Here is a 24,689-nt window from a genome sequence, read left to right on the forward strand (position 1 = left end):
CAGCACTGGGCAAACTTGATTTAACTGTTTGAAGTACACGGTCTTATTGTTTGTAGAGTCTTGCAAACTATATCCCTATTACCTTGTAAAAATAAATTTAGATAGTTTGGCAAATAGGTCCAGTTAATGATAGTGCTGTAGTAAGGTACAATGCTTCAGGCTGGCTTGATCAGTGATTTGAACCTTTGCTTTGCTGAGTGTGAAACTGAGACCCAAAGTGAAGTGGGTATATAGCCACTTGATTTTGTCTAGACAGACTTTGAGAATGTAGATGTTAGAGTATAAGTTGCACCTGTGTAGCAACTTTTAGCTCCTCTAAAATTTGTGGGGTTTGTAATTTGTGGATGGTTGTGATTCGGAATTTAGATTTAACAATATGTTATAAAATGGGATCACAATATTACCAGTTCAGGTACATGTGTGCTATATTAGTGTTGAATCTAAGATGGCAGAATGGAGCTTATAACCCCTTTTAAGGCAGACATTGGCTTTAAGTTCTGTTTTAGAACATTAATTTTACTTGCTAGAAAACTCAGTCATAAAATGTGACCTGTGGAAAAACTGAGTTCCCTTAATACATCTTGAGCAGGTTGTTTACTACATACTTATGTTCTTTCAGTGAACAAACACAGTTTTGTGGTTAGATCTCAGGGTGTAACTATATTTTGATATTTGTTACAAAATATGTTTGACGCTGGTAATAACAGTAGCATTGAAATGTCAGTATGACTACTGCCTGCATGTCGGCACTAGTCCAGTGACTTTCAAAGGGATGTTTTATTGATTCTGTAATTGCATACAGTAGAATGGACATATTGTCACTGCCCAAGGGCAAGGAAAGCCCCTGTATTGAATACATCTGCTACATCCATATATACAATCAAAACATTTGACATTTCTGGGTAGAAAAAGCTGCACTTTGAACTGTTAACTACCCCATTAGCCTTTCTTTTTCCGAACCACCATCTTTTAGAGAAGGATAAGATTCAGTAAAACACAAATGCTAACTTTTGTAGAAAATATTCACTGCAGCTGGCGCTTATTTACTGTCAGTGTTGTAGTCTTTCGCCTACCCAATGCTGTCTGAAGAGAGCACTCATTGTCAAGGGACTCCTGTCGTCTCTGTTGGGGACTATAAAGTGATAAATAATAAATGTACAATTGTGTCCTGTACACTGTGTTTCTGATACTACATAAATCCATTCGTTCCCTTGAGTGCTTATGCACGTCTCTGGGACCTGCTGCTGTACTATTCCTTAACGCAGTTGGCACAGCCGTTATGGTGAAAACTGAAAAAAGCTTTCTCAAGGGGCTAGTCTGTGAGGTACCTCACTTGTTGTCACAAGAAGCATGATTATATTCACAGTCTCTATCAAGGGATGCAGTAGTCTTCATTCAGAAGTGACTGTGTCAGGTAATTGAAAGGAAAGGAGACACATCACATTTTATTCTCTGGTATACTCTGAGGGCCCAGGCCTTTTAAAGAGGGTTAGACATAAACAGTAATGAAGAGGAGTGCTATAATGAGGCAAGGCAGACACCCTGTAAAAAGGAAAGATTTATTCAGTCGATTATGAGCTTCACGCAGACCTCATTTGTCTTATTTACACAACATTACAATTGGTTCACCTTTACTGGGTGTTCTCTCTTCAGTTGTTTTCACTTGAATAGTCAAGTTCCAGCAATGGCAAATGCATGTTCTCTTTTTCAGAAACCTTAACCTTTGTGATTGTGTCAGCGTGCTTTATTTTGAAGTTGAGAGTCCATGGTTTCACCCTGGTCAAAAACCAACACCAAAATGTAAAACCCAATTAAAGGTTTCAGAAAAACTCCATGTCTCAATTTCAAACACTTTGAGAAACACAAACCACTTCCTTTTATGCTAACTAGCATGTAAGAGGTACTCATTAGGTATGAAATTTATCATTAAATCCTGCTGTACCAGCACTTTCTTTCCTGTTTCAGCACACAAAAGGAGACACGTTTCAGTTTTTGATCATATCAGGAGAGACCAACTCGCTCAAAAAAGCTAATTTTAGCAAAAATATTTCCGTGTGATTTGAGTGGGAATGTAATAAAATAGCAAATATCTTTGCAGTTGGTGTATCATTTTTATTCAGATCACTCTCAACAAGGCCAAAATATAAACTACAGGTTAATACATACTAAATTTATTATGAGGAAAAGTTTGTGTTATGTTTTTTATTAGAATTTTATGATATAAAAATATAAATTAAAAGTATACTGTGTGGAACTTATTCAGATTTGTGTATCTGAAATTAAAATGTTAGTGCAAAGAAAATGTGACAAGTGTTAGTGTCAATTTTTATAAGTAACTTTTATCTGCAATCACTGAGATTGATCTTAATTGCTTTATGTTCCAAATTACATTTCATTACTTCAATATGCCTTTGAGATTGACAAATAAAGTAACTATTTTGCAATGGCAAGAATTTGGTGCCTATTTTTGAAAGTATTATCATCTATTCTGTGACAGCAGTGCAACGAAAGAACCAAAACATAAGTGCACTTCATTCAACAAATTAGAAAATCCAGTTCTTGAAAAAGTAGCATATTACTACCATATGCACTATATTGATCCTGTACCCAGCAGGTACTCCATGCATAGTGATTATGGGAACTGCCATGCTCCAAGATAATATGTAGGAAAACCACAAAAAAGGAAGAGAAAGGTAATCACCACTTCTCCCTCTGGTACCAGTCTAAGGTAAGTAGTGTTTGAGGGAGAAATAAATAACATAACATTTGGAGAATACAGTACTCTTGTTTTTATTTTATAGTTGATATTTTGCTAAAATCCTTCTAAGTCGTACTGCAGTGTAATTGCTCTTTTTATTTAAGGAGCACAATAAAGTGCACAAAGGTATGCCTTGAACGTCAGATTATACATTGTTTAAATACTTCATTTTAGAGAATTTACTGAGATTCCAGTCAGTCAATTCAGTGAGTTGAACAAAAGCTATTGTTAATGTTCAATTTTCAACACCTCAATTTCAAAATTTTCAGCCTTGTTTTCAAAGCCCACCATGGCCTCGTCCCTGCCTATCTCAGTAATCTCCTCCAGCCCCACAACCACCTGGGATGTCTGCGCTCCTCTAATTCTGCCCACTTGAGCATCCCTGATTATAATCACTCAACCATCAGTGGCCGTGCCTTCTGTTGCCTAGGCCCTAAGCTGTGGAATTCCCTGCCTAAACCTCTCCACCTCTCTTTCCCCCTTCAAGACGCTCCTTAAAACCTACCTCTTTGACCAAGCTTTTGGTCACCTGCCCTAATTTCTCCTTGTCAAATTTTTTGTCTAGTAATAGTCCTGAGGAGCGCCTTGGGACGCTTCACCACTTGAAGGTGCTGTATATATACACACGTTCTTGTTGTTAGTGCTAGTACATCACTGTTTAAAATTAACCAGTTTATAATGTCTTAAATTTTCTCAGGTTAAAGCATATCCCAGCTGGATATAAGCTACTGTATTCAGAGATGCATAGAAACAGGATTCGGCCATTCAGCCCCTCGAGCCTGTTCCGCCATTCAATGAGATCTGTATCCTAACTCCATCCACCTGCCGTGACTCCGTATCCTTTAATACCCTTAGCTAGCGATCTCAGATTTAAAATTATTAACTTTTTGTGGGAGATAGTTCCACACTTCTACCACCCTTTGCCTGAAGAAGTGTTTCCTAACTTCTCTCCTGAATGGCCAGGCTCTGATTTTAAGGTTACGTCCACCTTGTCTTAGACTCCCCACCAACTGAAAAGGTTTCTCTCTATCTACCCTATCAATTCCTTTCAAAATCATAAAAACCTCAAGCAAATCACAGCTTAACCTCTTATATCCCAGGGACAACAAGCCAAGTTTATGTCATTTTTCTCCATAATTTAACCCTCGGAGCCCTGGTAACATTCTGGTGAATCTGCACTTCTTCCAAAGCCAATATATTCTTTCCAAGATGTGGTGTCCAGAACTGTACACCATATGCCAGATGTGGTCTAACCAGGGCTTTGAATAGCTGTAGCAAAACTTCCTCTATTTTATATTCTAGCCCTCTAATTATATAGACTAACATTCCATTATCCTTTTTGATTCATTTTTGTGCCTGACCACTATATTTTAGTGATCTGTATACAAGGACCCCTGAATCTCATTAGACCTTCACTGTTTCTAGCTTTCAGCAGTTTAAAAAATACTCGGAACTGTTCATTTTTGGTCCAAAATGGATGACCTCACAATTATCCGCCATAGTTTTACCTAGTCATTTAATCTCTCAATGTCTCTTTCTAATTTTATGCTCCCATCTACACTACTTACGATGCCACCAATCTTTGTGTCAGCACCAAACTTGGACATAAGACTCTCGTACAAATGCACTTCAACATTTTTACACCCATAGATAATGTGATAGCGCAGTAAAATGGAGTATCAAAAGTATCATCATCATCATCCCTTGGAATCGAGGAAGACTTGCTTCCACTCTTAAACTGAGTCCTTAGGTGACTGAACAGTCCAATACGAGAACCACAGTCCCTGTCACAGGTGGGACAGATAGTCGTTGAGGGAAAGGGTGGGTGGGACAGGTTTGCCGCACACTCCTTCCGCTGCCTGCACTTGATTTCTGCATGCTCTCGCCGATGAGACTCGAGGTGCTCAGCGCCCTCCCGGATGCACTTCCTCCACTTAGGGCGGTCTTTGGCCAGGGACTCCCAGGTGCCGGTGGGGATGTTGCATTTTATCAAGGAGGCTTTGAGAGTGTCCTTGTAACGTTTCCTCTGCCCACCTTTGGCTCGCTTGCCGTGAAGGAGTTCCGAGTAGAGCGCTTGCTTTGGGAGTCTCGAGTCTGGCATGCGAACAATGTGGCCTGCCCAGCGGAGCTGATCAATTGTGGTCAGTGCTTCAATGCTGGGGATGTTGGCCTGGTCGAGGACGTTAACGTTGGTGCGTCTGTCCTCCCAGGGGATTTGTAGGATCTTGCGGAGACATCGTTGCTGGTGTTTCTCCAGCGACTTGAGGTGTCTATTGTACATGGTCCATGTCTCTCAGCCATACAGGAGGGCGGGTATTACTAGTATCAAAGTATAGAACTAGAGCATCATGGCACATGGGTTTGCACATTCACTTTCCAGTACCACTTGAGTTTATGGTCTCAGTTATGTTGTTGTAGAAAATGAACAGGCAGAGGTTTTTAAAAATTTATTCTTGGGATGTGGACATCGCTGGAAAGTCTAGCATTTATTGCGCATCCCCAGTTGCCCTTGAGAAGCTGGTGGTGAGCTGCCTTCTTAAACCACTGCAGTCAGTTTGGTGAAGGTACTCCCACAGTGCTGTTACGGAGCGAGTTCCAGGATTTTGACCCAGCGACGTTAAAGGAACGGTGATATACTTCCAAGTCAGGATGGTGTGTAACTTGGCGGATAACTTGCAGGTGAAGGTGTTCCCATGTGCCTGCTGCCCTTGTCCTACTAGGTGGTAGAGGTTGCGAGTTTGGGAGGTGCTGCCGCAGAAGCCTTGGCGAGTTGCTGCAGTGCACCTTATAGATGGTAGACAGACTGCAGTCATGGTGAGCTGGTGGTGGAGGGATTGAATGTTTAAGGTGGTGGATGAGGTACCAATCAAGAGGGCTGCTTTGTCCTGGATGGTGTTGAGCTTCTTGAGTGTTGTTGGAGCTGCACTCATCCAGGCAAGTGGAGAGTATTCCATCACACTCCTGACTTGTGCCTTGTAGATGGTGGAAAGGCTTTGGGGAGTCAGGAGGTGAAACACTTGCTTCAGAATACTAGCCTATGACCTTGTGGCTGGTGCAGTTAAGTTTCAGGTCAACGGTGACCCCAGAATGTTGATGGTGGGGGATTCGGCGATGATAATGCCGTTGAATATCAAGGGGCGGTGGTTAGACTCTCGCTTGTTGGAGATGGTCATTTTCTGGCAATTGTGTGGCGTGAATGTTACTTGCCGGCTTGAATGTTGTCCAGATCTTATTGCATGCGGGCACAGACTGCTTCATTATCTGAGGAATTGTGAATGGAACTGAACACTGTGCATCATCAGCGAACATCCCCACTTCTGGCCTTTTGATGGAGGTAAGGTCATTGATGAAGCAGCTGAAGATGTTTGGGCCTAGGACACTGCCCTGAGGAACTCCTGCAGCGATGTCTTAGGGCTGTGATGATTGACCTCCAACAACCACAATCATCTTCCTTTGTGCTAGGTATGACTCCAGCCAGTGGAGAATTTTCCCCCTGATTCCCATTGACTTCAGTTTTACTAGGGCTCCTTTGTGCCACACTTGGTCAAATGCTGTCTTGATGTCAAGGGCAATCACTCTCACCTCACCTTCAGCACGACAGTCGGGATATTGTCGGGGCCCATAGTCTTTGCTGTATCCACTTCTTGATATCACGTGGAGTGAATGGAATTGGCTGAAGACTGGTCTCTGTGATGGTGGGGGCCTCAGGAGGAGTCCAATATGGATCACCCACTTGGCATTTCTGGCTGAAGATGGTTGTAAATGCTTCAGCCTTGTCTTTTGCATTAACGTGCTATACTCATGGAGCCTCCTCCATCCGTTAGTTGTTTAATGGTCCACCACCATTCACGACTTTGATCTGATCCTTTAATTATGGGATCGCTTAGCTCTGTCGATAGTATGCTGCTGGAGTCACTTATAGGCCAGACCAGATAAGGACGGCAGGTTTCCTTCCCTAAAGGACATTAATGAAGCAAATGGGTTTTTATGACAATCCGATAGTTTCATGGTCACCATTACTGATACTAGCTTTTTATTCATGACTTATTTAGTTAACTGAATTTAAATTCCCAGCTGCCGTAGTGCAATTTGTACTCGCGTCTCTCGGTCATTAGACCAGGCCTTTGTATTACTAGTCCAGTAACATAACCACTTTGCTACCATTCCTGTGGTTACATGGTACTGTGCAGGTAGAGAGGAACATTTTGAGGAAGACTCATCCATGCACTCTTGTTGCATATCTCTTTAACAGCAGGAACAAAATACCGTAGATCCACTGGGCCTCGGAAAATGGTGCCTACCTTCTGAGTCACAGATAGAGAGGCTAAGATAGAGGGAAAATACGTTGCTCGTTTTTAATACTTGCAGAGAGAGGTATTCATTCCATAACTCGAATGGATTTGAAACTAGGGGGCGCCGAAATTCGAAAGCGTCCCGTTTGGGGGCGATAACCGAGGTGAGGCAAGACTTGGGCAGAAGTCCTGCCCCGGCAGCAAAATTGCTGTTACCGCTCGCGAGAGGAAATGGAGCTTAATGTTGCGCTCTCTACTTCCTCTCAGAGGCAGGACTGTGGCTCTAGCCGTGGGAATTTACCAGCTCTACGTGGAGCGTTGCGGAGTGCTGGCAGGAGCACAGGGCCCTTCCCTCCTGTTAAAGTGGAGGGCACGCTGTGAACTCTGCAGTGGAGCGAGGAGCTACCACTACGCCCCCAGGGAGTGGGGTGCCATGGCAGCAGCCCGGTGTAGAAGCCGAGTGCCGGGCTACAAGATGACTGCACAGACCTTTATGAATTCCACAAGGCCAGGCCCCAACCTAGGTAAGTCCGCTACAGAAAAAAATGGCAGCACGCACCTCCCCTTTAGTTTTCGTTCCGCAAGCAGAGTGATGCCCGGTTTGCATCCTGTGAGGCTAGTGCGACCTCGGGGTTCTAGGGCAAAAACACGTTGCTGCGCACGGTGTTGACATTACCATAGTCGGCGCAGTGGCCCGGGGCGCTGCCGCTTTGTGCCTTCGTTAACTCCCACGGAATTTTGTGGGAGACGGTGGCAGCCTGTGTCCCGGGCAAGAAATCGTTTGCATGCCATTAGCACCCTCCTGGGAGGCGCAAACGATGTGACTTTCTCCCCCCTAGGTCGCAAAAGTGTGAGCATACTGCCAATTCCCTTCAGCATCCAAATTAGCGCAAAGCTCTACACAGGTGCGAACGCAACAAGTTTCAAATATTAGTTCTCAGGATGTAGACATAGCACATAAGATTGGCATTTATTGCCCATCCCTCATTATCCTGAGTAAGTGCTAATGGGCCTTCTTGAACCACTGCATGTGGCGGTTTGATACATCTGAGTGTTTTGCTAGGCCACTTCAGAGGGCAGTTGACCAACCATGTTGGTGTGTGACTGGAGTAGGACGCAGATTTCCTTCCCTAAAGGACATTGATGAACCAGTTGGATTATTAGGACCTTTACTCATACTAGTTTTTTTTATTTCCAGATATTTTGTAACTGAATTCAGATTTTCAAACTGCCATGGTGGGATTTGAATTTTAGTTCCCTGGATTATTAGTTCAGGCCTCTGGATTACTAGTCCAGTAATATGACCACCACACTTCCATGCTCCATACAGATGGGGGGTGTGGGGGGGGGGGGTAAACTTTCAACTACAGTGGGGGTATAAAACTAGTGGTATCTGATTGGCCACCCATTGTACAGCACCTGAAAGAAATCCACCCAAAAGTTTGGGCACTAAATAATAATCAAAAATGCTAACCAGATTGACCAAGTACAGCCTGGGAATCAAATCTGGGACTTCCTGGTCTACATGTCTTGGCAACATGTTTTTTTTTAACCAAGGAGGAGCTTAGCATTAAACATTTGACTTGTTGCTCCTGTTGTCCCTTCTTAGCTGGTATCTACAAATGTACTTTATTGGGGCACAAAATCAGTGCATAAAATACATTATCTGATGGTGGTACTTAACTTTACAGATCAGGAAATCCTGGGTTTGATCCCTGGTCTGTATTTAATTTGGAAATCTCAGCTGGTATTGTAGTAGGAGTGGTATGATTGGACTCAGTATCTTTGCCAGTGACAGGAAGAATATCAGCGAGGGTTTCTATTCCTGATTGCTAACCAGTGACCCGTGTCAGGAAGTACACGTGCGTGCATTTTGCGTGACAGCAGGATTGAGCTTGGCTGTCATGCCCCCCATGATAAAAATAGCCTGCTGGCATTTCATGGCCATTTGAACAAGGTACCAGGTGGCTGCCAGTATCAATGGACCTCAGCATCCTCAGAAGAGGAGTGATGAAAATTGGAGGGGCTCACAGCAGGAATTGAACCCTTCAAAAAAAGAAATGCACACCATATGACACATCTACCGTTTTGTATTTCTGTAATTGACATGTGTCTGCTTTATGCAACATTTACATTACTCCCTAAAGTAGTGCTGCAGACATCAGTTCTGAATGTGTGAAAACGGATACCAGAGTTGTGACTCAATGTCCCCGCATTAAAACACGCGGAGACTAAAGGGTTGCTGAAGAGCATGAGACCAGGTAGCCACTTACGTTAATGTATGCAATTTCACACTATAAAAGTCATTCAGGTAGGTGTTATACTGAAAGGGTTTACTCAATGATATTTTACCAATCGCCCCAACGTCGTATATAATGTCCTTTATAGCTTGGATGGAATTGCTGTGCTCAAGGTATTTTACACGTCTGAAGTAAGAAAATAGTTGTATTTTGTTTATGTATTCTTCAAACCACAAGCAGTCATGTGTAAAAATTGATAAAGATCAAGAGGTTAGCACCTTAACGTGAGAACAAATATCAGAGGAGATAGCAGCGTGATGATTTTAGTGGCTTAACTGTAGAAAGAAACTGGCCGAAAACAGAAGTACTGACAGCTCCCTTTCCTGTCAGGAGGAAGAGAACAGAGATGGAGCTTAACTCCTCTAGGAATACACTGAAGTCACCCAGCAGTATGAGTAATGGGTTGCAGATGGGCAGGTTTGATCAAAAATAACAAAATGCCTGATTTGTAGAAAGATAAATTAGTGTTACAGGTGCAATAATCTTGATCCCAAAATGGTGCACCACAGGAAGGGTGTCTGTAAAGCCACTATTGTGTTTAATGGTGCCCCATTATAGTTCAAAAAATTTATAGGTATATTAAAGTTTTATTGGGTAAAATAGTTTGTTAAACTTTTTTTCCTCCTGTACTCAGCTTTATATTTAATGTAATAGAAAAAACGTCGTTAAAGAACTACTTTAAGATTCCGAGTGAGACAGCAGCTTCAGTGGTCGTGTTATTGTGCTTCTATCTGGAGGGACTGATTACAACCTTAGCTTCAGTTCTCATTTGAAATTGATTGTCCACAGGTGGGAAACTTTTAGCAGTTCTCTGCTGAATAGCTAGATGGGACACTTTGTAATAGCAGAACAGGCCATCAGAGTAGCACATTCCTACCATTAGTGCAGACAACAGCCCAGACTGTACTTCTTTCCAGCTGAAAGAGGAAGTGTGTTCTGGGGACGAAAGGGGGAAAATGGAGGGACAATTAAATATTTATTTTAAAAACCCGATGATTCAAACTTAATTTCCTTTTTTTATTTACCAAGATAGTCATTTAATTTTCTCTTTTTCTTTCTGGCAAACATAAAGGTCATCAAATGCTTTTCATTAAAAGATACAATCAAGCTGCAAATAGAAATGCTAATTTATGCAATGACTACCAAGAAGCGCAGCACATCAGTGTACTAACAGGATAGTGGTATGTTTCCACACAGAAAGTTCATGGTGTTGACCAGCCGCTTGGGGGACATGTAGAACAGAGTCCGAGAGCATCTGTAGTGGGAGAGAATATCAGAGGAGCATTATCCTGAGCCAGTCTTGCACACCTTTTAGTGTTCTGTTACAGAACAGCATTGACTAAGGGCAGAAAACAAGCAGTTTGGCTGCCTGCATTGGGGAATAGTGGTGAATTGGGAGAGTGTAAAAGCAGGGAGAAAGATTTTAAAATATTGATTTAAAAAAAAATCAATTTTAACAAAAGAATTTGCACTTTGATTGACCCTTTGATCACAACCCCATCCTGCCCCACCCCCAACTACATTTGTTTGAATAAAAAGAAGCAGCATAGTAGGGAGTCGAGGGTTATGGGGAGCGGGTAGGGAAGTGGAGTTGAGGCCAAGATCAGATCAGCCATGATCTTATTGAATGGTGGAGCAAGCTCGAGGGGCCTATTTCTTATGTTCTTACATGGTATAATTGAACTGCAAATTCAGTGGGCATTAAAGTATTAGTCTGGTTGGAATACAGGATAAAATATTTGATTTTCATTTCTTCCACAGTATCTTCCTGCATTAATTGTTCTTCTGCACTACCACTTCTATCTTTTATTTTGTCCAATTTTTGATTTCCTTTCCTAAAAGCTGCTAACGTTTTCTGGGCATGATTCCATGGGTATTATAGCTCTGGTACTTCACGCAAGTCATCATTCTTATGTGCCCAGGTAGAGAGTGTCAGTCAGCTTCTCAACCACAGAGAGCATCACAGCTGAGCATGATCCTGTCATGTCGAACATTCACCCACGCATATTTTCCTGCAACAGCCACTGTGTATGAACTGGGAGTGGAAGCTTCTGTCTGATTTCAAACTAGCCCAGGGACACAGAAGGCAATTGTGTCCCGATTGCTGAGATTAGCTACCTCAGCACAGATTGTGAATTAAGCCTTCATACTGGATCTCACAGTCCACTTACCTGCTCAGCCATTACGGGAGCCTGATACCCATGATATTTAGTTGCCTCAAGAATTTTATATGAAACTGTTAGAGGGAAGTACTGACTACACTTTAAATGTTGTAATTTCATTTCCCCCCAATAGCATTTATTCTGCTATTTGTTCGCAAGCGCTGTTCCCTCTCCAAGAAATGGTGTGAGGGCCACCAAAAGAAGGTGTTAACAATCTGAATGTCCGTAAGGGCAATCATTGTACAACAAAAACTATCAAAAGTTGTTGAAAGACTTGGGCATATAGCTCAAATTTGAAGGTAGAAGATAAGTGGAGTATTATTGCAGCTTTAATACTGAACCTTAATTAGTCAAATTGAGCCCTGTCTGCGACACCCTGGTCCATTCCGCAGTCACCCCCAGCACCCCCTCCCCTTCCCATGGCACCTTCCCGTGCAAGCGCAAGAGATGCAACACCTTCCCTTTAGCCCCCTCCCTTCCCACTATCCAGGGCCCCAAACACTCCTTCCGGGTGAAACAGCCATTTACTTGTACTTTTTTCAATTTAGTATACCGTATTCCCTACTCACGATGCGGTCTCCTCTACATTGGGGAGACCAAGCGTAGATTGGGCGGCCGCTTTGCGGAACGCCTCTGTGCAGTCCGTAAGTGTGACCCTGAGCTTCCGGTCGCCTGTCACTTTAATTCTCCACTCCATTCCCACTCTGACCTCTCTGTCCTCGGTCTCCTACAATGTTCCAACAAAGCTCAACGTAAGCTCAAGGAACAGCACCTCATCTTTTGTTTAGGCACTTTACAGGCTTCTGGACTCAACATAGAGTTCAAAAATTTCAGAGTGTAATCGTTGCCAATCTTTGGCTCCCTCCGCCCCCCCCCCCCCCCCCTCAGAGCCAGTTTCTTTTTTTTTTCCTTGTCTCCAATGGCAGCTGGTAATTATCCTGCCATTCACACCCAATCTTGACTAATGTTTTTCTAACTCCTGACATTACCATTTGAATTTGGCCCATCATCCCTTTTGTCTCTCTAATCTCTCCTGCCTTCCACCTTGTCACAGACCTTCCCCCTTTGTTCTTTCTTCCCCTCCCCCTTTCAGTGCTTGTTAAGAATCTGTTCTTTCCGAACACTCTCCAGTTCTGACGGAAGGGTCATCGACCCGAAATGTTAACTCTGCGTCCTCTCCACAGATGCTGCCTGACCCGCTGAGATTTCCAGCATTTTCTGTCTTTATTGCTGTCATTATCCTGTTCAGTTTAATGTTATGATTTTAAACCACCTCATATAAGAGCACATGAAGAATGGTAGAAACAAAATTAAAAAATCTAATAAAGAAAGCAATCAACACGTATGCAAAGATATACTGTAAGGATGTAAACATATGATAATGAGAGGTTTCTGTAAGTGTTGTAAAATAGGTGGGAAGGGATTAAAGGATTAATTCAAAGATCAGGGCTATTCAAAGGGTAATGTTATTCATGGTTCAATTCACACCTAGGCTAGGTGCATTTATGTATTGAATTTAGGTTAGTTCAGTTTAACTGAGGCGCTTGATCCCAGAAAATGTATGGCATTACATAGTCTCTATTATGAAACAAACAGTATAAAATTATATGGGAAGATTAATGTTTTAGAATTCTGTGATGATAATGAGATTCTAATATAAAATAGTATGAGCCTGCACAGTGTAGCTGTATTTGTTTCAAATACTGTACTGTGGTATGTTATTCAGCACAGTTTTGAGAAGATTTACATGCTGCCTAGTTTTCCTCCGTCTCTTAAAGCTGATTATGGTCTCTATTTTGCTGCAGTTCTAAAAGAATCTTGGGTTGAAAATGTACTCACCATCTTTTTAAAAAGCATTTTTAAATTTTGTTCAGGATAAGCTGTATTCTAAAATGTAAACGGGGATATATTATTGGTCTCAGCCTCGGTTTCTTGAGATATTTCTGTGTTGTTGAACTTAAGCCACTGTTCCACCTAGCCACTGCTATCATCGTCATATTCATCATCATTATCACCACCAATTCTGGGGAAAGTATAAAGGTGATAGTCAAGCCATTACATACATTCTTTTTAAAAATGGCTATTATTAATTTTAAAAAAGCTTCTGTGTACTGAGCGCTCTGATATAAAAAGGTCATTTTGAAATCTGTTGTTCCCAGCAAGGCAGTGCAATTTGGAGAACCAGGGTTACAATGTTGTAGCATTAGCGCTGAACCACGCTCCTTGCAAGCATTATCACTAAAGTGAGCAGAAACATTTTGTATCTGTTACGGCTCAGTAGCCGAATATATTGCCTGTTCGTCCATAAAGATCAAGGTGGTTCTAGGTTGAATCCCTGGTCTTTGGCGAGTTACCTGCCCTCAGCCAAGGTGATAGGAGCACCTGAGGGAAATTGCTAAAAATTCCTGCTCCTGATCACTATCCAGTGACCCTGCTGGAGAACATGTGTGTATGGACAGTGGGAGAAGAAACGATTCAGCACAGCTACAGTTCCCCGGATAGTTGAATAGCTTGTTAACGTTCACGATTAAAGGTCACCTGTGAAAAATGGCAGCCTGGGCAAGACACACGTGGAAATGTACCCCAATATGAGTCAGTGCTTTCAGGAGAGGAGGATAGAAAAGGGGAGAAAATTGTGGTTGTGGTAGAAGGCAGGAAATTGCCTGCCATATATTAATAGGCAAATATTAGTTGCAAAGTTGAATTTAGCGTTGTATGTTATTCTTTTCCCCACCCCCAGTTGTACCTTATCTGATTCATTGCTGCTTATCTCGGTACCATTCTTGATTCATCTGTCACGCAGGGTCAATGGTTGAGTGGGTTACAGATTGCTTTCACTGGAAATGCTTCATGGATACACTGCCAAGGAAATGTGCTTTCCATGATATGAAGCAGATAGATAGTCAGTTTTCCCTGTGGTAGGATCTCTCGTCTAGTGGATAGGTTGGTAGCTGATGAGAGTGCTCATATGTATTAACAAACTAATAACCTGTAGTTTTGACCTACGTCAAGATTCAATAAAAGTATATGGTTAAAGTATGGACATGTTTTGATTATCAATTTGCGATATTAATATATAAATAAGGCACTCGAAGTACAATTTGTTCAAATCCTAACTTAGCACCTTTTAACTTTACATTTATCATTCACGGTCCAAGATGAACGAGTTACTCCCAGCTCGCCACCAGTGCTGTTCCCGAACTCGCCATGAGTAGTTTTGCAAAAGCAACAACTCCGTTGTCATCCTCATGGGCAGACCTGACTCTCCCTGAACTCAGTTTGTTGGGAATACAGGCATGAACTTTGGCCAGAGTGTCTTTTCCTGTCCTTATGTTCGGATGAATCGATGTTTTATTGGACTAGAACATCAGCAGTGTACTGATTCAACAATTTCATCATCATCGGCAGTCCCTCGAAATCAAGGAATACTTGTTTCCACTCTAAAAGTGAGTTCTCAGATGGCTGAACAGTCCAATCCGGGAATTACAGGTCTCTGTCACAGGTGGGGCAGAAAGTGGTTGAAGGAAAGGTTGGGTGGGGAGCCTGGTTTGCTGCACGCTCCTTCCACTGTCTGTGCTTGATTTCTGCATCCTCTCGTCAATGAGACCCGAGGTGCTCAGCGCCCTCCTAGAAGCTCTTCTTCCACTTTGGGCGGTCTTGAGCCAGGGAATCCCAGGTGCCGGTGGGGATGTTGCATTTTTATCAAGGATGCTTTGAGGGTGTCCTTGAAACATTTCATCTGCCCACCTCGGGCTCGCTTGCCGTGTAGGAATTCAGAGTAGAGCGCTTGGTTTGGTAGTCTCGTGTCGGGCATGCAGACGATGTGGCCCGCCCAAAGGAGCTGGTCGAGCATGGTCAGTGCTTCGATGCTGCATGAGGTAGAAAAGGCCATAAGACAGCTAAAAAAACAACAAGGCTACGGGAGCAGATGGAATCCCTGCTGAGGCACTGAAGTATGGTGGAGAGGCACTACTGGCGCGGATACACGACCTCATCTCTCTCATCTGGAGGGAGGAGAGCATGCCGGGAGATCTCGGAGATGCAGCGATTGTGACCATCTTTAAAAAAGGGGAGAAGTCCGACTGTGGCAACTACAGAGGAATCTCCCTGCTATCAGCCACTGGCAAAGTCATCGCAAGAATCCTCCTCAACAGACTTCTCCCTGTGGCCGAGGAGCTCCTCCCGGAGTCGCAGTGCGGATTTTGTCCCTTCTGGGGCACAACGGACATGATTTTTGCAACGCGACAGCTGCAGGAAAAATGCAGGGAACAGCGCCAGCCTTTATACATGGCCGTCGACCTTACAAAGGCCTTTGACACTGTCAACTGAGAGGGTCTATGGACCCCAAAAGTACGTCACCATCCTCCGCTTGCTCCACGACGACATGCAAGCCGTGATCCCTACCAACGGATCCATCACAGACCCAATTCACATCCGGATCGGGGTCAAGCAGGGCTGGGTCATTGCCCCAATCTTCCTCGCTGCCATGCTCCACCTCAGTGGAACTAAACTACAGAACCAGTGGGAAGCTGTTCAACCGTTGCCGTCTCCAGGCCAGGTCCAAGACCACCCCAACCTCTGTCGCCGAGCTACAGTAGCGGACGACGCCTGTGTCTCTGGACGCACACAGGCTGAACTCCAGGACATAGTTGACATATTTACCGAGGCGTATGAAAGCATGGGCCTTACACTAAACATTAGTAATACAAAGGTCCTCCACCAGCCTGTCCTCGCCGCACAACACTGCCCTCCAGAATCGAGATCCACGGTGTGGCCCTGGACAATGTGGACCACTTCTATCTCGGGAGCCTCCCATCAACAAGAAAAGTGTGTTTGAAGACCAGTCCCTCAAAACTGTCACCAAGCTCATGGTCTACAGGGCCGTAGTAATACCCGCCCTCCTGTATGGCTCAGAGAGGTGGACCGTGTACAGCAGACACCTCAAGTCGCTGGAGAAATACCATCAGCGATGTCTCCGCAAGATCCTGCATATCCCCCTGGGAGGACAGACGCACAAACATTAGCGTCCTCATCAAGACTAACATCCCCAGCATTGAAGCACTGACCACACTTGATCCGCTGGGCAGGCCACGTGTCTGGCATGCAAACTGAGACTCCCAAAGCAAGCACTCTACTCTGAACTCGTCCACGGGAAACAAGCCAAAAGGTGGGCAGAGGAAACGTTACAAGGACACCCTCAAAGCCTCCCTGATAAAGTACAACATCCCCACTAATACCTGGGAGTCCCTGGCCATAGATCGCCCTAAGTGGAGGAAGTGCATTCGGGAGGGCGCTGAGCTCCGAGTATCGTCGCCGAGAGCGTGCAGAAATCAAGCGCACGCAGTGGAAGGAGCATGCGGCAAAGCAGGCTCCCAGCCCACCCTTTCCTTCAATGACTATCTGTCCCACCTGTGACATAGACTGTGGTTCTCGTATTGGACTGTACAGCCACCTAAGACCTCATACTAAGAGTGGAACCAAGTCTTCCTCGATTCTGAGGGACTGCCTATGATGATGGCTGGGGATGTTGGCCTGCGCAAGAACACTGACGTCTATCTTCCCAGGAGATTCGCAGGAACTTGCGGAGGCAGCGTTGGTGGTACTTCTCCAGCGCTTTGAGATGTCTGCTGTATATGGTCCATGTCTCTGAGCCATATAGGAGGGCGGATGTCACTACTGCCCTGTAGACCATAAGCTTGGTGCCAGGTTTGAGGTTCTGGTCTTCAAACGCTCTCTTCCTCAAGCAAGAGAAGGCTGCGCTGGTGCACTGGAGGCGGTGTTGGACCTCCATGTCTGCTCTTGCTGATAGTAGGCACCCGAGGTATGGAAAATGGTCCACGTTGTCCAAGGCTGTGCCGTGGATTTTGATGACTGATTCAGCAATTTATTGTGCTGCTGACCTGCTCATCCTCATCTATTAAACAAAAGGTTTAGATTTTGAACTGCTTGCTGTAAATTCTGTATTACTCTAGATTACTATCTTGAAATGGTTCAAAACATTTCACAAAATGAATTACTTTTTGAAGTACAATCACTTTATATGTAGGCAACGCAATCATTGCTAATGGAATTTTTTCATTGCAATTAAGAACTGTGACCATAATTGTGAATAATTTAAGAAGAGTAAAATTACAATACTGACTACAATGACATTTTTGTATATTTGTAAACTTTTTGGAGCTGAAAATCCTTTCGGCTCATTTTCAGGCCTGAAATGAGCACCCATTTCAGCCCAGATGCTACGGACCACCCTGAAATTTGGCAGGGGCCCCGTTAACACGATGTGGGCGAACTGCTGGTGCCTACTGCACCTCCATAGGCAGCTTGCCAACTTCAAAAAGATGAAATTCACTTTTTTTGGTGGCGACCGTTGATGAATCCAGAACAGATCAGGCCAGGCTCCTGTTCTGGTAGAGTGGGCCTGAAGTAAGGCGTTAAGCCCCTCATTTACAAATATGTAAGGCTCCTACTGCATGTTTCAGTCAGCATTCAAAACTGATGTAAAATGGCCAGACCCAATACCAAGTCGGTTGTCTTTCAAGTGTCCTTTGGTCCCTGAAATTGGCCCTTTTATGTAACAAGGTCCAATTTCTACCCTTTTGTTTTGAAGAAAGCTGGATTGTCTTTTTGAGTTGCTCTCCATGTATTAGTTATATTAGAGGTCTTGCTGGCATAGTTGACATGATTGCGGTGATGAATTATTTGTCATGCTATTCTTAAATTAATTTACGGTATAATACATTACTATTGAGGTTTGTCAAACCAATGTAATGTAAAAAAATACAGCTGGTATCTGCAGAATATTTGCATGCTGTTTTGACTTAATCTTGATTTTTCATTTCAGTGGTCCATCTTTATACTGCTTTCCTGCTTTTGATACTTAATATCATCGATTCAGGGAGCTAACTGCAGAGTTTCAAACCTCAGTTAAGGTTTTAGGTGAACACAAAAGATAGATAATTTAAAATCTTGCAGAAGATTTGCAAAAATACTCTTTGGGGCAGAAAATGCAAGGGTCTGGTGTTGACACGGAGCCTCGCTAGATACGATTCTGTGTACAGAATCACTGCTATCTGTGAATCACAATTGCATGGAGCCACAGTAGTGCCTCTCAATCTCTGCCCTATTTGTTATCCTTTCCTTCAGTTGTGTATTATATTAAAGAATATTGCGGCGGCCAAGTCATTGTACCAGTTGCATATTAGCCTCCTGACAAGGAGACCCAAGGCTGATTTACACTCTCTTCCGGACCCTAATTCTTAGCGCTTCATAATTACATTCCCTTTCAAACCCTGGTCCTTAGCTTAGCTGTGATTGCTTGTGCTGTTTCTCAAACATTAATTTTTGCTAAGTTTAGGTTACATTGTCTATGGTGGATAGGATAAAATTTAAGAGCTGTGCTATTCCTTTCCATACTATTCAAGTGTGTCTCGTGGCGGGGGGCAGGGGGACGGACATTTGGCTTCTTTGCGTTTCCTGTTGGTGCGTGGGGGGGGGGGGGGGGGGGAGTTGGGCCACTAAGGGGTTATCGACCGGACGGGCGAATTCACTGATACCCGTGAACTTCCCCTGGCGGTTTTGTGCTGGCACTAACACTCACCGCCTCGCTCTCTTGCGCCCTGTAGATCGTGACGACATCCAGTGTGCAGCGCCCTGTTACCGCCCCAGATGTGATATTCGCTCCTGCCCCCTGCTGCATCGCCGGGCGTCAACAACGGCAACAAGAGGAGGCGCTTTCGCCTCGGCTGGTCGCTTGGGGAGCGATATTTGAAGGCAGTGGTGGTCAGGTAGGGCAAACTTTATTCTTAGCAACAGTCTGGTGCCTGCTGATTTGGCGCATTGCTACACGATTCCTCAGTCCGCAACTCCGAGTGCTTGGGGCAGCAATGGAAGTCGCGCAGGTCCCTTGGCCCCACAGAAATAAGAGGAAGAATCTTGCAACACATCATAGGCCCTTTCCTTTAAGCGAGGGAAGGAGCTTCTGATGCCGGCAACACTGCACTGAACATTGTTCAACGCTCTGCCGCTACCGCCCCTATCTCACACTTTACCGCTCTCAGAGAAGTGGCAGTGCTTGATTTTACGCTCCACTTCCCTCTTGGAGCGCTAAAGCTGAAGTTTCCGGGGCGCAAAAAGGATTATCACCTGCCGATACTTCTCTCACTTCTCTAAAGTTATCACCCCAAATGGGGTGCAACATAATTTCTCGCCCGTAATCTTTTTTGGCAACAGTCATTTAGTTGCTCACAGGCTAGATTATCCCATCGTTTCATTTTCCTTGGTTTTTAAAGTTGATATATACCAGGGGGGAGAAGTTGGGCTCCTTTGCACCTCCTGTTCGCACCTCCAGGGGGCGATAGCGGGGCGCTACCAGTTCTGCGACTGTGCACGGTGAGAGTACCAATGCCCGCGAACTTGCCGTGGAGGTTTGTGCTGCCGGTAACCCCGAACGGCATAATCTCCTGCGCCCCCGGAGATTGTGATGTTATCCGGCTGCGCAGTGCCCCTGTAGCGCCCCAGATGCAAACTTCAATTCCGCCCCTGCAGCATCGCCACGCGTCAACACCGGCAGCTGCTGGTGAGGTCGTGAGGGAGGCTGGGTAGTTCGGGGGCGATATTTAAAGGTGATTGCCGGTTTAAGTAAAACATTTGCTTTCAGCCCTTGGGTGATTTTCTTTGTCCATTTGGTTCTGCCATGATTGTTCAGCTCAGCCTGGCACTCTGTTGAAGTGCTTGCGGCTGCCGTCGGCGGTGAGGGAAATCCTTGTAATGCAGAGCCTGCAGCAATGGCTCTTCCCTTTAAGGCAGGGAAGGTGCCTCGGATCTGGGCAGCGCTGCACTCGACATTGTGGCTGCACAGCTACCATCCCTCTTGCCGGCTTTAATGCTCCAAGGGAAGTGTAATACTTGAGTTAGTACATAAGAACATAAGAATTAGGAACAGGAGTAGGCCATCTAGCCCCTCGAGCCTGCTCTGCCGTTCAATAAGATCATGGCTGATCTGGCCGTGGACTCAGCTCCACTTACCCGCCCGCTCCCCGTAACCCTTAATTCCCTTATTGGTTAAAAATCTATCTGTGACTTGAATACATTCAATGAGCTAGCCTCAACTGCTTCCTTGGGTAGAGAATTCCACAGATTCACAACCCTCTGGGAGAAGAAATTCCTTCTCAACTCGGTTTTAAATTGGCTCCCCCGTATTTTGAGGCTGTGCCCCCTAGTTCTAGCCTCCCCTACCAGTGGAAACAACCTCTCTGCTTCTATCTTGTCTATCCCTTTCATTATTTTAAAGGTTTCTATAAGATCACCCCTCATCCTTCTGAACTCCAACGAGTAAAGACCCAGTCTACTCAATCTATCATAAGGTAGCCCCCTCATCTCCGGAATCAGCCTAGTGCATCGTCTCTGTACCCCCTCCAAAGCCTCTCTGTGCTCCATCATCATAGGCAGTCCCTCGGAATTGAGGAAGACTTGCTTCCACTCTAAAAATGAGTCCTTAGGTGGCTGAACAGTCCAATACGAGAGCCCCAGTCTCTGTCACAGGTGGGACAGATAGTCGTAGCCACTTCCTTCCTGGAGCACTAAACCAGAAGTTCACACGGAAGTCCCTCACGTAGTGCCCTGCGATACCCCAAAAGTTGTCGCCCCAAACGGGGCGCTAGTCAATTTCTAGCTCTAGGAATCTAAAGGATGTCCCTGTATAAGATGCTAAGAATTCTTTACGGTTTATCTATCATTAGCATTTTTGTCAATACTTAAGAGCATAGCTTTTCTTAGCAGAGGCTCCAGGAGGGCAATGCAGGGAGTCCCTGTGGTCATCAGATTTCTGTCTGTCGATCATCAGATGTTTTCTTCTCTATCTATTGACTTTCTAGCATATTACTTAGATTGTTGGGCACTAATTTAAAATGTTTTTTGCAGTGATTTCGGGCTTTTCCTTTGGACAACTGACATGATGTTGTGTAGAATTTACAGCACAGAAAGGCCCAAGTCATCCATGCTCCACATAAGCCTTTTCCCACCCAATGTCATTTAACCCTATCAGCATATCCTACTGTTCCTTTCCCCCCTCATGTAATTATCTAGCTTCCCTTGAAGTGTGTCTTATGTTTTGGAAGTTTGGGAGTCCTGCTATATTGCATTTGCAGACCATAAAGTGACACTGACCGAGATTTTAGAGGTTCCTGCTGTTGCCCACAAGTCCCTATTCAAAATCTAGGATCATGTTGGCATGGAAAGTTAGGAAGGAAGGAAGCTGAAGATGCAAAAACACTTGGGAGTATGGCAATATTTCTAGGGGGTCTCACACAGAACGGTTTGAAAACCAGTGACTGAAAATGGACTGCACGACTCCCAGACATAAATTAAATATTGCTAAATTTTGGTTGGAATACGTGTGTACCAGTTACTCAATGAGGAGTGTGAAAAATCTACTAGTGCTCATAGTCACATGATTCAATAACAGTGTAGTGTATTACATCTTCCATCAGGAAATCATCAACACTGAATATCATCACCACCATACAAACTGCGACTTCCTAACCTAGATTTAAGACTACAGTTGAAAGAAGGAGAGTTTTAACAGGAACACTACAGAATTATTAAAGACACTATATGAGCATTTTAGTACATGGAAGGTACAGAGTAATGTGAACTATGAATGAAAAATATGCACTGCTGTTAAAAAGGTCTCGATTTGATAGGTTTCCATACACAATTTATAGTTGAATTTCACTTTTATTGTTGCCCATAGAGCTGAGCAGCCAAGCAGAAGGCTTCCTATGGATCATACTAAACATACACTGTTGTAAACCACTACAGTAGTGGAAAGTTAAGAGTGCTTGCTTGTGAATGGAGAGATTAGAACATCAATAGCATAAAGTAAAACCAGTTGCTGTAATTATACAGCCAAAGAAGTACAGAACAAAAAAACAGATAGAACTGCATATTTGTTAAACATTTATGAAAGGTTAATTTAAAAAATGCCTTTTTGAATATTGGAGACCAGTACTACTAATGCCTATCTCAGAAGTATTGAAAAATATTGAACATTTATATTCCTATTTCTCTTACACAGATTGTTTCTGCTTTCTAATGGCTTCATTTTTAAGTTCCTTTGAACTTCAATTTTACCACATACCTTTCTTACTCGGCAAGAGCTGTTGCAACTTCTGCCTCCACTAATTAAAAAATTGCTTTAAGTGGTTGGTGCTGTAGCATGCTAAAGGAGAACATGATGTGCATGGGTATTACTTTCAGACTAAAATACTCTGTACTTACCAACATACCTTTAATTCATTCCTACTAACGGACGATAAATTCCAGATTTGAGCAGCCTTTTGGAGTCCTGCCACATTGCACTTCCAACATCCTTTACTGGCAGACCACATCGTGGCATTGACGGAGGCTTTAGAGGTTCCTTCTATTGCCCACAAGTCCACTCGGTCAAAGTTTAGGGCCAGTGGTATGGAAGGCTGTGAAGGGAAGAAACTAGAGAGTGAAAAATAAAATACTGATTTACACTCTCGGGCCCCAATCTTTCCATTTCACGGTAAAATAAAAAAAACCTGCAAATATTAGAAATCCATTGAAGGGCCACATCCCCAAAGTCAGAGCCTGCCATTCGTCTTCACAGATGCTGTCTAACCTACTATGCATTTCCAGCATGCTCAGTTTTACCTTTCACAATGCATCTCTTCAGATCCTGGTCCTTATCTTTAGATCATTGATATCTCTTTATTGAACACATATGTTGTTTACCTCTGTCCCTACAGGCTTATTTCTGCGTTTGGAATAGAAATGAGTCATGATGCAAACAAACAAACAAACAAACAGTAGGCTGAGCCTCCAAAGGTTTCAGAATTAAAAACAAATTCCCTAGTGTCAGCAATTTAAGCAATCATGGAATCAGTTCAGCCTGGTGTCATCTCATCCAATATCAACAGGTCAATTTTCCAGCAGGGGATCATTGGATACCATTCAGGAATAGGAACCCTGGCTAACTTTTCCTCCCCTCCCTAGACCAGAGACATCACCATCATAGGCAGTCCCTCGAAGCGAGGATGACTTGCTTCCACACCAAAAAGGAATGAGTTTCAATGAAGGACCTAATATTCCAGATCCCGAACTGCATCTTGGAGGGTGGAGGATGCCTGTGCGTGGATTTTTAAAAAAATGTGTGGTTGCCATTGCACACCAGCCACCACACGGGCTTGACAGAGCAAGGTCTTGGTCCAGTGGCAAGGATTACCCAAGATGAACTGGAGACCAGCTGTGCTGCACGGACCGAACGCACACACATATCGCAGTGTGGGCTGGCTTGTGCTGCCCCTGGGCCCTTGCCTCTAATGCAGCCTTTCAATCACAGTAACCAGGGACAATGAGGCTAATGATGGTGCTTCTGTCATTGCATCACTTGCCTCACCAGTGGCGAGACCTTGCCTCTTACTGAAGCCTCCTCACCTGGTTGTACTTTCTACCATCTGCTCCACCCAAACTGCTCTGCTGGCAGTGTGGCCATTATCACCAAATCACACTTTGGTCTCTACCCCGACTCCTTTTAGTACCTTCTACTCCTTCAAGCACCTCACCTTGTTTCACCCCTCATCTTTCTCCTTTTAAATCCTCACTCTCTGCCAGCCCCACTCCTAGTTTCTCAGATATTCCCTCTCCTTTATTCTCTCAGCCTATGCACTGAGTGACTCCTCATCCCTAGTGATTTTAATCTCCTGTTCGACTCACCTTGTCCTCGCTCACCTTTGGTTTCACTGCTGTTCTCTCTCAACCTCTCCATCCATGTAAATTCACTTCCCATATTCACAGCCACCTCCTCGACCTTGCCAGCTCACGTGACCGACTCCCATTTTCTCAATCACAGACAATGCCATCTCCGAACACTTCCTTGCATCACTCACCACCTACATTCCCCTACCCCCTTCTAATCCCACTTACATCTGCACCCACCCTGGAATAAAATTTCCCCCAAGTCACTTAGAACTGCACTTTCAAACTGCCAACTGTCTAATCCATGGCCCTCTATTGATCTCATGTCGTCGTGCACAGACGACTTCTCATCCTCAGTTATTTCAACCTTCATCTCAACTAATCTTGTTCTCTCTCCCCTCGGAATTCACTACACTCCTGTCCTCCCTCAACCTCTTCCTCCATGTAAATTTCT

The 24,689-nt window shown here is 44.1% G+C and overlaps 1 protein-coding gene across 5 annotated transcripts in view; it reads left to right on the top strand.

Annotated features, from left to right (window-relative positions):
• Positions 1–24,689, top strand: part of foxp1b (forkhead box P1b) — a 551,692-nt gene that overhangs the window by 129,513 nt on the left and 397,490 nt on the right. For 3 of the 5 annotated variants that reach the window (XM_070895167.1, XM_070895172.1, XM_070895168.1), the window contains exon 3: positions 19,138–19,299. The exons of 1 other annotated variant lie outside the window; for it this stretch is intronic. The gene's annotated coding sequence lies outside the window, so the exon portion shown is untranslated. Of the gene's footprint in view, positions 1–2,664; positions 2,729–19,137; positions 19,300–24,689 lie in introns of those variants that run through there. One more of the 5 variants, XM_070895170.1, reaches the window with a different exon arrangement.

The sequence above is a fragment of the Pristiophorus japonicus genome, chromosome 12, assembly GCF_044704955.1.
Source record: "Pristiophorus japonicus isolate sPriJap1 chromosome 12, sPriJap1.hap1, whole genome shotgun sequence".
NCBI classification, from domain to species: Eukaryota; Metazoa; Chordata; class Chondrichthyes; family Pristiophoridae; genus Pristiophorus; species Pristiophorus japonicus.